Below are 11715 nucleotides of genomic sequence, written 5' to 3'. Positions count from 1 at the left end.
GGATGATTAGGGGATTACAGAACGGTTGCAGGAACTGGGTATGTCTGGTTTAATGAAAAGAAGGACCAGGAGAGACATGATAGCAGTGTTCCAATATCTCAGAGGCTGCCACAAAGAAGAGGTAGTCAAGCTATTCTCCAAAGCACCTGAGGGCAGAAAAAGAAGCAATGGGTGGAAACTAATCAAGGAGAGAAGCAACTTAGAACTGAAGACAAATTTCCTGACAGTTAGAACAATTAATCAGTGGAACAGCTTGCCTCCAGAAGTTGTGAATGTTCCAACACTGGAAGTTTTTAAGATGATGTTGGATAACTATTTGTCTGAAGTGGTGTAGGGTTTTTTGCCTAAGCAAGAGGTTGGAATGGAAAACCTCCAAGATCCCCTTCAACTCTATTATTCTAAACGTCAACACTCAAAATTCCTTAGTTAGCATGAGCAGGCTGGGAAATTCTGGAGTTGAAGGTCGCACACATCTAGAAGTTACCAAGGTTAAGAAACTGGGTTATTTTGAGATAGATAAACCCAGCTCATCAACGACAAGAAGTCCTTGACTTACAACCGTTTGTTTAGCAATCAGTAGAAGTTACAACAACCCTGTCAATCAGTCCATGGACTCCCCATGGTCCGTGACCCGTCAAAACCACGGTCCACTAAAGCGCGCCCGATCAAAGCGCGTACGTGACGTCATCAGCAGCGCGACAAATAAAATTAAAAATAAATTAAATTAAAATTAAAATAAAATTAAAGCAAGCCGATTCACATAAAGGTAAGGGTTAGGGTTAGGGTTAGGGTTAGGTTAAGGGTTAGGGTTAGGTTTAGGGTTACGTTAAGCGTTAGGGTTAGGGTTAGGTTAAGGGTTAGCGTTAGGTTTAGCGTTAGGTTAAGGGTTAGGTTTAGGGTTAGGTTAAGGGTTAGGCTTAGGGTTAGGTTTAGGGTTAGGTTTGGGGGGGTTAGGGTAAGGTTTTCGCGTTAATTTTAAATTTACCGCTCACAGCGTGCCGTTTTCGTCGCGCTGTGATGACGTCACGTATGCGCTTTCGTCGAGCGCGCTTTAGTCTACCGCAGATTTGTGGTGGAACCCCATGGTCATGTGATCAAAATTTGGGTGCTTGGCAACTGGTATGTGTTTATGATGGTTGCAGTTTCCCAGGGTCATGTGATCCCAATTTGCAACCTTCCCAGATGGCTTTTGAGGGGCAAATTCAATAGAGGAAGCTGGGTTTATTTAATTATTTAACAACTGCAATGATTTGGTTAACAACCGTGGCAAAAAGCAAAATTGGGCTTTACTCACTTAAAAACTACCTTGCCTAGCAACAGAAGTTCTCGTGCTAATTGTTATTGTAAGTAGAGGACTATCTGTATAAGCCAGTGCAAAAGGGAAAAATGGTTTATAAATTAAAGGTGAGTTCATTTGATGGAGAAGCTTATTCAGCATTTTTTGTCTTGATGGATTTCTAGAGAATATTCCTCTGAATAACAAATAGCAATAGCACTTAATCTTATATACAACTTTACAGTGCTTTACAGCCCTGTCTAAGTGGTTTAAACAGAGTCAGCCTATTGCCCCCAACAATCTGGGTCCTCATTTTACCTACCTGGGAAGGATGGAAGGCTGAGTCAACCTTGAGCCTGGTGAGATTTGAATTGTCAAACTGCAGGCAGGCATCAGAAGTAGCCTGCTGTACTGCACTCTAACCCACTGCGCCACCATGGCTCTTCATGTACTTGCCTATTTTTTAAAAAACATATTTTTATTCATCTTTTTCTTTTAGACTTTCACCCATAAGGCTTGTATCATTCAAACATGCAGTCTTGTTCACAGTTTTACCAGGAGTCTAAAGAATGACATATTCCATTTATAACTATTCAAATGGGGGGAAATTCTGCTAGAGGAAAAAACTACAACACCTTCTGATTTGTAGTTCTAGGAATATAGATGGATTTTGCTAGGAAATATATCTTAATAGATTTAGCAGGGGCGGGATTCAGCCAGTTCGTACCACTTCGGGAGAACCAGTTGTTAACTTCCTGAACCGTTTGGTGAACTGGTTGTTGGAATAAATCATTGGATTTAGGCCCTTATGAAAAAGTTCTATGCTTCTTAGGTTAGGTTAGGTTAAGTTTATTTATAGGCCGCCCTTTTCCCTGAGGGGACTCAGGGCGGCTTACAACTTATATAGGAAGGGGAAACATACAAAGACATATTGGACAATACATAATTAAAAGAGTAAAGCAACATTCATTCAGCATTCGGGCGGGGATGGAATATAATCTTTATCCCCAGGCCTGACGGGAAAGCCAGGTCTTGAGGGCTGTGCGGAAGGTCTGGAGGGTGGTGAGGGTACGAATCTCCACGGGGAGATCGTTCCAAAGGGTCGGAGCTACTACTGAAAAGGCTCTCCTCCGTGTAGTTGCCAGTCGACACTGACTGGCAGATGGAACTTGGAGGAGGCCCAATCTATGCGATCTAATGGGTCGTGAGGAGGTAATAGTTGCAAAATAAATAGGTCTACCTCTGAATTTCCCCAAATGTTCTTAATCCAGGAAGTGAATTTTAGTATCTCCTGCTACGATTTCTTAAGCCTGGAGTGAGCTTCCTTGCTGCTAAATTACAACAACTGGCTTTTCGGGATCAAGAAAAGGAGATGTTACTTCTATTACTGTTTTTAACCTATCTCAGTCTCAAATGCTCTTAGTCTTTCAGCCATCTAGTTTAGGCAGAGTGTCCTGTTGTTAGTTGAAGTGACTATTTGTTGAAGTTTCGCAACAAATAAATTTGAAGGGAAGTTGTTACTTTCAGAGGATATGAATGGATATCCAGGTGGAAGGTTGAACCAAAGGGAAACAAATGGATAATATATTAGCTGGATTAGTGTAAATGATTTTCAAATATTCTGTTCAAGCAAATACTTGAACATTTGAAATCCATTTTCTAGGCTTCAAATTTAAGTATATCAATAGTTCACTTATTGACTATGGACACAATTTGCTAACAACCAAAAGTTCCAGTTTTCAGAAAAACTGTCAATGGGAGATGTTGAATATGGCTATAAATGTAGCTGTGTTATTGGACACCCGAAGTTTGACTATGTGATTGTGGAGGGATTCAACCAGTGGTGGGTTTCACATTTTGTTACCACCGCTTCGCTCTGAGTGCTTCATGCACCTCTTCCATGCATGCACCTGCCCTCAAAAACGTGCCTAAATAGGATGGCATAGAACCGGGATGGGTGGGGCTACCCATGATTTTTGCTACTGGTTCAGGCAAATCAGTCTGAAACCGGCTGAATACCATTCTCTGGTTCAGCCATCGGAACTTTGATTTTGGGTACAGTAATTCCCTTTCAGGTTGGCTGTAACTTTGGGCAGTTGTAACTTGAGTCCCCTTCGGGGGAAAAGGGCGGCATACAAATATAATAAATCAATCAACTTGAGAGCTACTTGCACACAGGACGAAGTGTTTCTCACAATCAAAGCCACACCTCATTTGCACATGCGTATAATTTCAAGTTTATATACAAACGCCATGATCGCTTCGTCCAATTCCTCCCTCCTCCAATACTGAATGCTGAAAAAGACTTTGGGAAACCAAATCTGTCCCAAGATATGATTTAAGAAAAAAACAGGCACTAAATATTTTTCAGATGGTATACTGCTGTTCCATAACTGCAAAAATAGATAAGTCACATAACAATAAATGTTGATTCTGTTGGAATGAAGAATAAACTTTTAATTTTATGTGGTAAATCATGTGATTTAAAAAAATCAAAAGTACTGAAATACATTGAATTATTGAAAAAAATAACTGAGCAAAACTAAAACTAAAATAATTTACGGCAAACTACTGGTGGGCTTTTATATGTGTATTCTTGGTGTCAATCTATAGCAATAGCAATAGCAGTTAGACTTATATACCGCTTCATAGGGCTTTCAGCCCTCTCTAAGCGGTTTACAGAGTCAGCATATTGCCCCCAACAACAATCCGGGTCCTCATTTTACCCACCTCGGAACCAACTCAACCCTGAGCTGGTGAGATTTGAACAGCCGAACTGCAGAACTGCAGTCAGCTGAAGTAGCCTGCAGTGCTGCATTTAACCACTGCGCCACCTCGGCTCTACTCATTTAATATTTAGTTCTCAAATAGAGAACATATCAGATATTAAACTGATAAGAACAGATACTACACTTGATCTTAGCCAAAAGGCCAAGAAGCGATTGAGGGGTGTCAAACTCAAGGCCCGGGGGCCAGATTTGGCCCGCAAGATGCTGGGATCTGGCCCACAGGGCCGCCCTGGACTGGCCCAGAGTGGCTCTGCCAGTGAAAACAGAGCTTAGGAGGGCCACAACAGGCGCCCCTGACAGGAGTTACATCGAGCTGGTTATGCCCACCTCTGCCCCCCCCCAGGTCAAACACAACCCTGATGCGGCCCTCAATGAAATTGAGTTTGATACCCCTGATCTAAATCAAGCTCAATATTTCTTTTAATATCAAACAGAAGTTTAACTTCTGGATTGAGAAATAAATTTGTAAATCTCTTTTTGTTAATAATTAATTCATAATCTTCTATCCCTTTGATCCGGTTCCCCACTGGATTCCATGAGACTTATACAAGAGGAAATAAACTCCCAAAGAAACCAACTTAAATCATTTGTGAACAAAATCTGCTTTCCCCTTCCCTTATATGCATCATTACCATTTTAGCACAAAGTCTTTTTTTCCTTTAACACTCCTCTCTTCTTTCTTCTTCAGTTTTATAAACTTATTGTTTGAAACTTCAAATGTTTTGAAAAAGATTAGACAGAGGTTAGAACATTTGGGAACATGAAAGCAGTTTCCCACCTATATTTTCTCAAGTTGCTTCTGTTTCCACTGCTTTTTTGCTTGAGATGATCATTCCATCTCTCTTTAGATAAGGAAATATCTCTGAAATGACAAGTAGTCATGGGTTGTCTGGTATGATTGATTGATTGATTGATTGGATTCGATTTCTGTAGCTGCCCATCTCAGCAAAAAACTATGGGCAGCTCACAATTCTAAAATTGACTCTTGCATTTTGACAAGGGTTTTTCCCCCTGATATTGTAACAACGGGATACAAATTATTAAAAAAGCATAAATACATTAATAAGCAAGCAACAATAATTCAGACTGTCAAGCAACAGTGATGTTATTATGCCGCATGACGGTGTTATATTTCCAGAAGCAACAATACAAAAGAGCACAATGAAGCTTGGAATTAGAAAGAAAGAAATAACTTTATTACTTCATAAAGGTAAAATGAAACTAATAATTCTATTTCCGCGCTAAACTGCAGAGCCAACAAACTTTGTAATGCAGCCCATTACTCAACAATACCTTATAGTTAATTACAGAAATTTATATATTAAGCATATGCAGAGAGAATGCATGTAGAAGATAGGGCAAAGGGCTTAGTCGGAAGAAGACACAAGGCCTATGGGGATACAGCTGGGTGTTTGTGGGGGGAGACAGGCAGGAAGGTTATCGTTGGTGATAAGGGCAAATGACAGTGGGGGTGCTGCAGTGGCCATAACTTTGAAACCAGGTCATACGTAACTTTTGAGCAGGGAGTCCATTGCAGTGGTGGATTCCGGATCCCGTTCCAACTGGTATGGTTGGAACGGGCCCGGCGTCGTCCAAATGGACACGTGCAGCAGGCGCATGCTTCTTAGCACCTCCGCGACACTCCAGCTGCTTAGAGAAAAGCATCGAACAGGCGCTGTACGTGCCATGCACATGCATGGAAGCGCCAAAGACTTAAAAGACCGGTAAGGAGCTCGGGCGGGTTGGTGGGCCCACCGGAGCACCCTACCGGAACGGTATCCGGTGCTCCAGGCAGGCTCCGGTACGGGGAGTACTACCACCAGCAACCCACCACTGGTCGTTTGTAACTTCACAAAGTGATTGGTTGTAAGTCATAGACTACACATCTACATTCCACAGTTATCTGATGGGAGCATTTTTAAAAAATGTGCTCAATCCTCTCTTCAGACCTCAAATTTGTCTAGCATCTAAGAAGTGATGGCTAACCTTTTCTGGAGCGAGTGCCCAAAATGCATGCAAACCCCCCAAATGGAATGCATGTGCATCCCTGCGCATGCGCCCTACCCCTGCACATGTGGGGGGCCCGCATGTCCCCCGCATACATGTGCAGCCCCCCAGAAGACCAACGGGTCAGTGGGAGGTGCCCGCACGCATGCACGGCAAAGCTGAACTGGGGCAATGAGTCGTGTGCCATCAGATAGGGTGCTGCATGTTACCTCCTATATGCGTGACATAGGTTCACCATCATGGATTTAAGATCTTGTCTTTGGGCTAATCAGTGATACCCAAATCAGGAAAGGCTACTGCTCTACTGATCTATCAGTCACTTAATCCAAAACAAGGATCATTGAAGCTCCTAAGTAGATCAGACCAGATTGTGTTTTATTGGTACTATATAAACTCATTTCAAATCATCCCACTTCAGCTTCATATTTCAGGCCAGGGGTTGTCCACAGCCCGATACTGATCCGGAGCCCGTTGGGAACGGGGCCGCACAAGCAGTGTATGAGTAAATGAAGCTCCATTTGCACATGTGGGGATTATTGTGTGAAACCATCTCCTTCCCCTGCCACTGAATTCACGGAGTTGGAAATATTGGGGACCCCTTTAGTTTCAGACTAAAGGGGACAGAACCTGTTATAAATACATTAATTTACTGAATTTATATAACAAACTAGCTGATAACCTGGTTTAACTCAAGTATGTATTTCTCCCAATCCTGTTACCATGACAACTCCACTGTGCTGTACAGTAGAAGCCATTTTAAGGCACAACAGGCTGCATCTTAACAGAACCTGAATCCCAAATGCACTATCACTGTCAAAAGTACTGTGACTTGACACTATAAATATAATTCAGTCCTTTTCATTTCAATGGCCCAGTTATGCTGGAACACACACACATGGACAGACGGACACATGGACACACACAACCCCCCCCCCCGAGGGATGTTACGGTTGTCTTACCCCCACAATATTTGTTTCCAGAGAGTAAGTCATCTGTGTACCAAGTTTGGTTGAAATTGCTTGAGGCATTCCAGGGTTATGCTGGAACGAACACACACACACACACACACACACACACACACACACAAACAGATAAGTTACCCTAGGCAGTGTACTAAAAAACTAAAAAGTAGAAATTAATAAGTAGAAACACACTTCTCATCACCATCATTATTAGAAAAAAGATTAAAAAGCTATAAAAACATAAAGCTAAAGAAGAAATGTTAGGCAAAGAGATGTTAATAGGGACGCCACCTCAATAATTTCCAAGTCTCCTTGGCTTCCAAGCAGGGGTGGGATTCTACTGGTTCAGACTAGTTCGGGGGAACCAGTAGCAGCGACAATCAGCTGGGAGTGAACCAGCTTGCTCCAATGACCAGATGGGCCCACCCGCCCTCCCTAGTTTCCTACTTTCATCTTCTCAGCTGATCCGCGCTACAGAGCAGACTGCCGCGCGAATCAGCTGTGTTACTCCTCCAAAGAAAACCGGAAGTGAAGATTTCTTCAAACTGCACATGCGTGCAGATTGCGCAATTACTGAACCGGTTGTTAAACCGGGAGGATCCCACCACTGGTCCCAATGCATAATATGCATGTATTGTTCTTAATTATCTGTAGATGTATTCTTAAACTACAAGAGTAGCTTCTGGAATTTAATTCCAAAGTGTAAAAACTGAAGACAAGAACAGAGCCGTGAAAAAAAAATGTGATTCTTACCATCATAAATATCATGCTACTCCCCATTCAATACTGCATCTGGTATGTGCTCTAGTGACAAATGGTGTTATTAAAATAACAAGCAACATATATTTTTGCATGTTGTTGGGGAGCTGTATTTTTATCCTCATTAAGTCTGAATTTCGGTCTCCTACGGAGAAAGGAACGATTCTAACTAAACCAATGGATAGATATTTGAAAGTATTGAACATCGGATATTCTTTGAAACAAGAGCTTCTAAAGCAGGGGTGTTCAACTTTGGCAAGTTTAAGAATTTCAAGTCCCAGAATTCCCCAGACAGCATGACTGGCTTAAGGTTGAACAATGGGGTGGGATGCTGGAGGTTTACAGGGGTTTGGGAAAACTTCTAGCTAAGATTCTGTGCAATTCAGAGAATTCCCAAATCCCACTCCTGGCTGGCCCCACCCACCCCTCCCCTCCCAGGAGTTCCCACATGGACTGTTTTGGATGCATGTAAGTGCAGGGTGCATGCAGAGGCTCGGGGAGGGTAAAAAATGGACCTACCTGTTGTGGCCCAACAGCGGCCAGCTGAGCTGTTGGTGGAATCTGACAGCGAGGAACACTATGGGACTGTCCTGGAGGCTGAGGAAGACTCGGGGTGTGTGTGTTCGGAGTCAGAGCAGGGACTAGAGAGGCCTGTTGGCCACCAGGTGGCGTCTGAGTCAGGGAGCAGTGAGGAAGAACAGAGGGCGGCTGTCCCTGACGTACGTATGCGTAGGGCTGTGAGGAGGAGGGAGCAGCTTTGGAAAAAGGGTCACAGAAAGAAATAGGAACAGGTGGCTACTGATTGGCCCCTCCCGGCAATGGGAAGGGAATTTTGCAGGAAACAACAATCTACTGATCTAGCTGTAGAGAAAGATTGGGAGAATTTCGTGAGTTCAAGCCTTGTTTCATAGAGATAGCTTTCTGGGCTCCCAGCCAAGGGGTTGCTTATCTCCCTCCTTAGTTGTGGCAGATAGCCAAGTCTGCATCTGTATATATTGTAGAGGCTTGGGACAGAACACTACCGGAAATTTCAGAAGGCCTCCAGAGCCTGGGAAGGCCATTTTCGTCCTCCCGGAAGCTCAAAGAAAGCCTTTGGAGCCTGGGAGGGCAACCCCCCCCCTCTGTGGTGCAGGTGGCTGGCTAGGCCACACCCACACCCACCCAGCATCTGATCAGAGAACCTCTTGCTAAAATTTTTGAAGCCCACCTCTGAACATCCCTGCTTTAAGGCGTTTTTAAAAAGATTTTTTTAAAATTGAAATTCAGTCCAGATGTAGTTTGAAGCGGCCCTAATCTTACCAGTGATTCCCAATCTTGGCCATCTGAGACTGTATGAACTTCAATTCCCAGAATTCTCTAGCCAGCATATGCTCTCTGAAGAATTCTGGGAGTTGTAGTTCACACATCTTCAAGTCGTCAAGTCTGAGAAACACTAATGTTAAGACTGGAATTTAACTATCCTTTGGATTTCTTGGAGCAAAAGAGAAGTTCTTCTTCACTTAAATGTAAGTGTTTCCTCTCCACCACATAGCACTCATCTTGGGCACTTGTATTAAAGAGAAATGTTAAGAAAAGTATAAGCAGTATATATTAGAGGGACTAGATGAAGTACTCTTCAAAGCGCGAGTTTAGCCCTCTTCTGTTCCCACGAATTATCTAAATATTTGAAACCAACAATACCACTACTACTAGCACACTGCGTATATCATAACATTTTATTTCTTTATTTTCTTTATATTCTACCCAAATCTTTTGTATTCTTTATGACCTTCCCAGCCACAGTTGTCAAGTAAACGTCTGCAGTTGGTAAGTTAGTTAACTCGGTTGTTGGGCGAATCTGGCTTCCCTATTGGCTTTGCTTTCAGAAGGTCGCAAAAGGGGATCACATGCAGTGGTGGGATGTTGCTGGTTTAACAACCGTTTCAGTGAGCGTGCCTAAAGCGTGCCTAAATGGAGCATTTAGAAGCTCAGCTGCTTACCTTCCAAGTACTCAGCAATGGTAAGTAGAATAGCGAAGCGCGGGGGGGGGGAGATAAGCCGTGAACTACAAAGCAGGAAATAAAGGACAGGATAAGGCGGGTGTGGGTGGGCGGGGCCAACTGATCGTCAGCGCTACCGGTTTGCCTGAACTGGTCCGAACTTTCTGAATACCACCTCCGATCACATGACCTCAGGACACAGCAACTGTCATAAATATGAGCCAGCTGTCAGTCATCTGAATGTTGAACACATGATTATGGGGTTCACAAAGTTGCAAGTGTGAAAAATGGACATAAGTCACTTTTTTTTTCAGTGCCATTGTAACTTTCGAACGGTCACTAAATTAACTGTTGTAAGTCGAGGACCGCCTGTATTTTCTGAACTGCGTTCGGTCCCCCTTTCTTGCAGTTCTTCCTGGGTTTTCTACCTTTATGTCTCACTAAGCCAGTGGTTCCCAAACTTGGCAACTTTAAGACTTGTGGACTTCAACTCCCAGAATTCTCCAGCCAGCAGAGTTGGGAGTTGAAGTCCACAAGTCTTAAAGTTGCCAAGTTTGGGAACCACTGCACTAAGCCAAAAGATTGTATCCTGTCACTCCTTCTGAGTAAGGTAATTGCCAATTACTTACTCTTTGCGATAGGCAGGGAAAATAATTCAGATTCTTCTCCTTGTGCTGAATTGCTGTTGCGAATTGGTATAAATCAGGCCCATCTCAAATTCTAATAAACCTAGTCTTTTTCCTCTTGCGGTGTCTTGTTAAGAATAAAAAGACTATCCATTGTTCTCTTTATTCTCTCTCCGTCTTTAGCAAAGGAATCTACAAACTGCATTTTGTGGGTACTGGTCCCCGCTGGAAGTGTTAGAAACCCCACCCACCCCGACTGTCGTATTTATGTTTCAAAAACCCTAATCAACTGACATTACCTTTCCTTTAACACTGAAGCTTAAAAGTAGAGGGTTAATCCAGTAACCAATACAGCTAGCAAACTTTTTCCTACCCTGTGGCAACAGATGTATTAGGGAACAGTGGCATAATTAAATTAGTGCTGCTCAAAAAGATCTTTTTTTCTTTTAACATTCACCAGTTCCCGCTAAAGGGTCCAATGGCGAAGCATTTTCAAAGCTGTTATCCCAGAGAGAAAGCATCATACTGGTATATCTTCAGAAGATTGTCTTTTTAATGCCCTACAATTATTAGTTGCAAGCAGGGGTGAGCTTCAAAAATTTCAGCAACGGCTTCTCTGCCCGGTTGTTGGGTGGGTGTGGCCATGGTGGGCATGGCCTAGTAGGCCTCCCGCACCATGGCTAGAGTGGGGAGGGTGTTTTCACCTTCCCAGGGCTCCGGAGGCTTCCCTCGAGTCTCTGGGAGGGTGAAAACTTCCTCCCTCGGGCTCTGGAGGCCAGAAATGGAATTTCCAGGTGGCCCTTTTTCCATCCTACCCGGGCTTCCGCACCGGCCTTGCACTTACCTTGGATCCAAAACGGGCTGCATGGAGACTCCTGGGAAGGGTGGTTGGGAGGGGCGGGGGAAAGCCAGGGGTGGGATTTGGAGGTTCTCCAAACCGGCTGTAATGTTAGCTACGGGTTCTCCACCCCTGGTTACAGGTAATTCTTGTTTAATGATTGGTTGCTTAATGACAATTTGAAGTTAGAATAGCCTTGAAAGGGTGATTTATAACCTTTGCAATAGCCGGAAGTGCTCTACAGCTAGTCTAAAATGTTGCAATCCTTCCCCCAGTGGTCACGTGACTGCATTTTGGTTGCTTCACAATAGATGGCATTTACAAGGGTTGCAGTGTCCCACCGATTCTTACGACCACAACTGAGCCCAAAATTTATGTTGCTAAGTGAGAAACATGTTGAGTGAGTTTTGCCCCGTTTTACAACTTTTCTTGCCACCTTTGTTACGAGGATCGCTGCCGTTGTTAAATTAGTAACATGG

At 43.4% G+C, this 11715-nt stretch overlaps 1 non-coding gene across 1 annotated transcript; it reads right to left on the bottom strand.

The window, feature by feature from the left end:
• Positions 1–4037: 4037 nt before the first annotated feature.
• Positions 4038–4219, bottom strand: LOC116523119. Its single transcript, XR_004257046.1, has one exon. It is a non-coding gene; the product is annotated as a U2 spliceosomal RNA (small nuclear RNA).
• Between the last annotated feature and the right edge of the window lie 7496 nt (positions 4220–11715).

This window comes from Thamnophis elegans, chromosome Z (assembly GCF_009769535.1).
Source record: "Thamnophis elegans isolate rThaEle1 chromosome Z, rThaEle1.pri, whole genome shotgun sequence".
NCBI lineage: Eukaryota > Metazoa > Chordata > Lepidosauria > Squamata > Colubridae > Thamnophis > Thamnophis elegans.
Note: the sequence above shows the minus strand (reverse complement) of the source record. Positions and strands in the feature narration are given on the sequence as shown.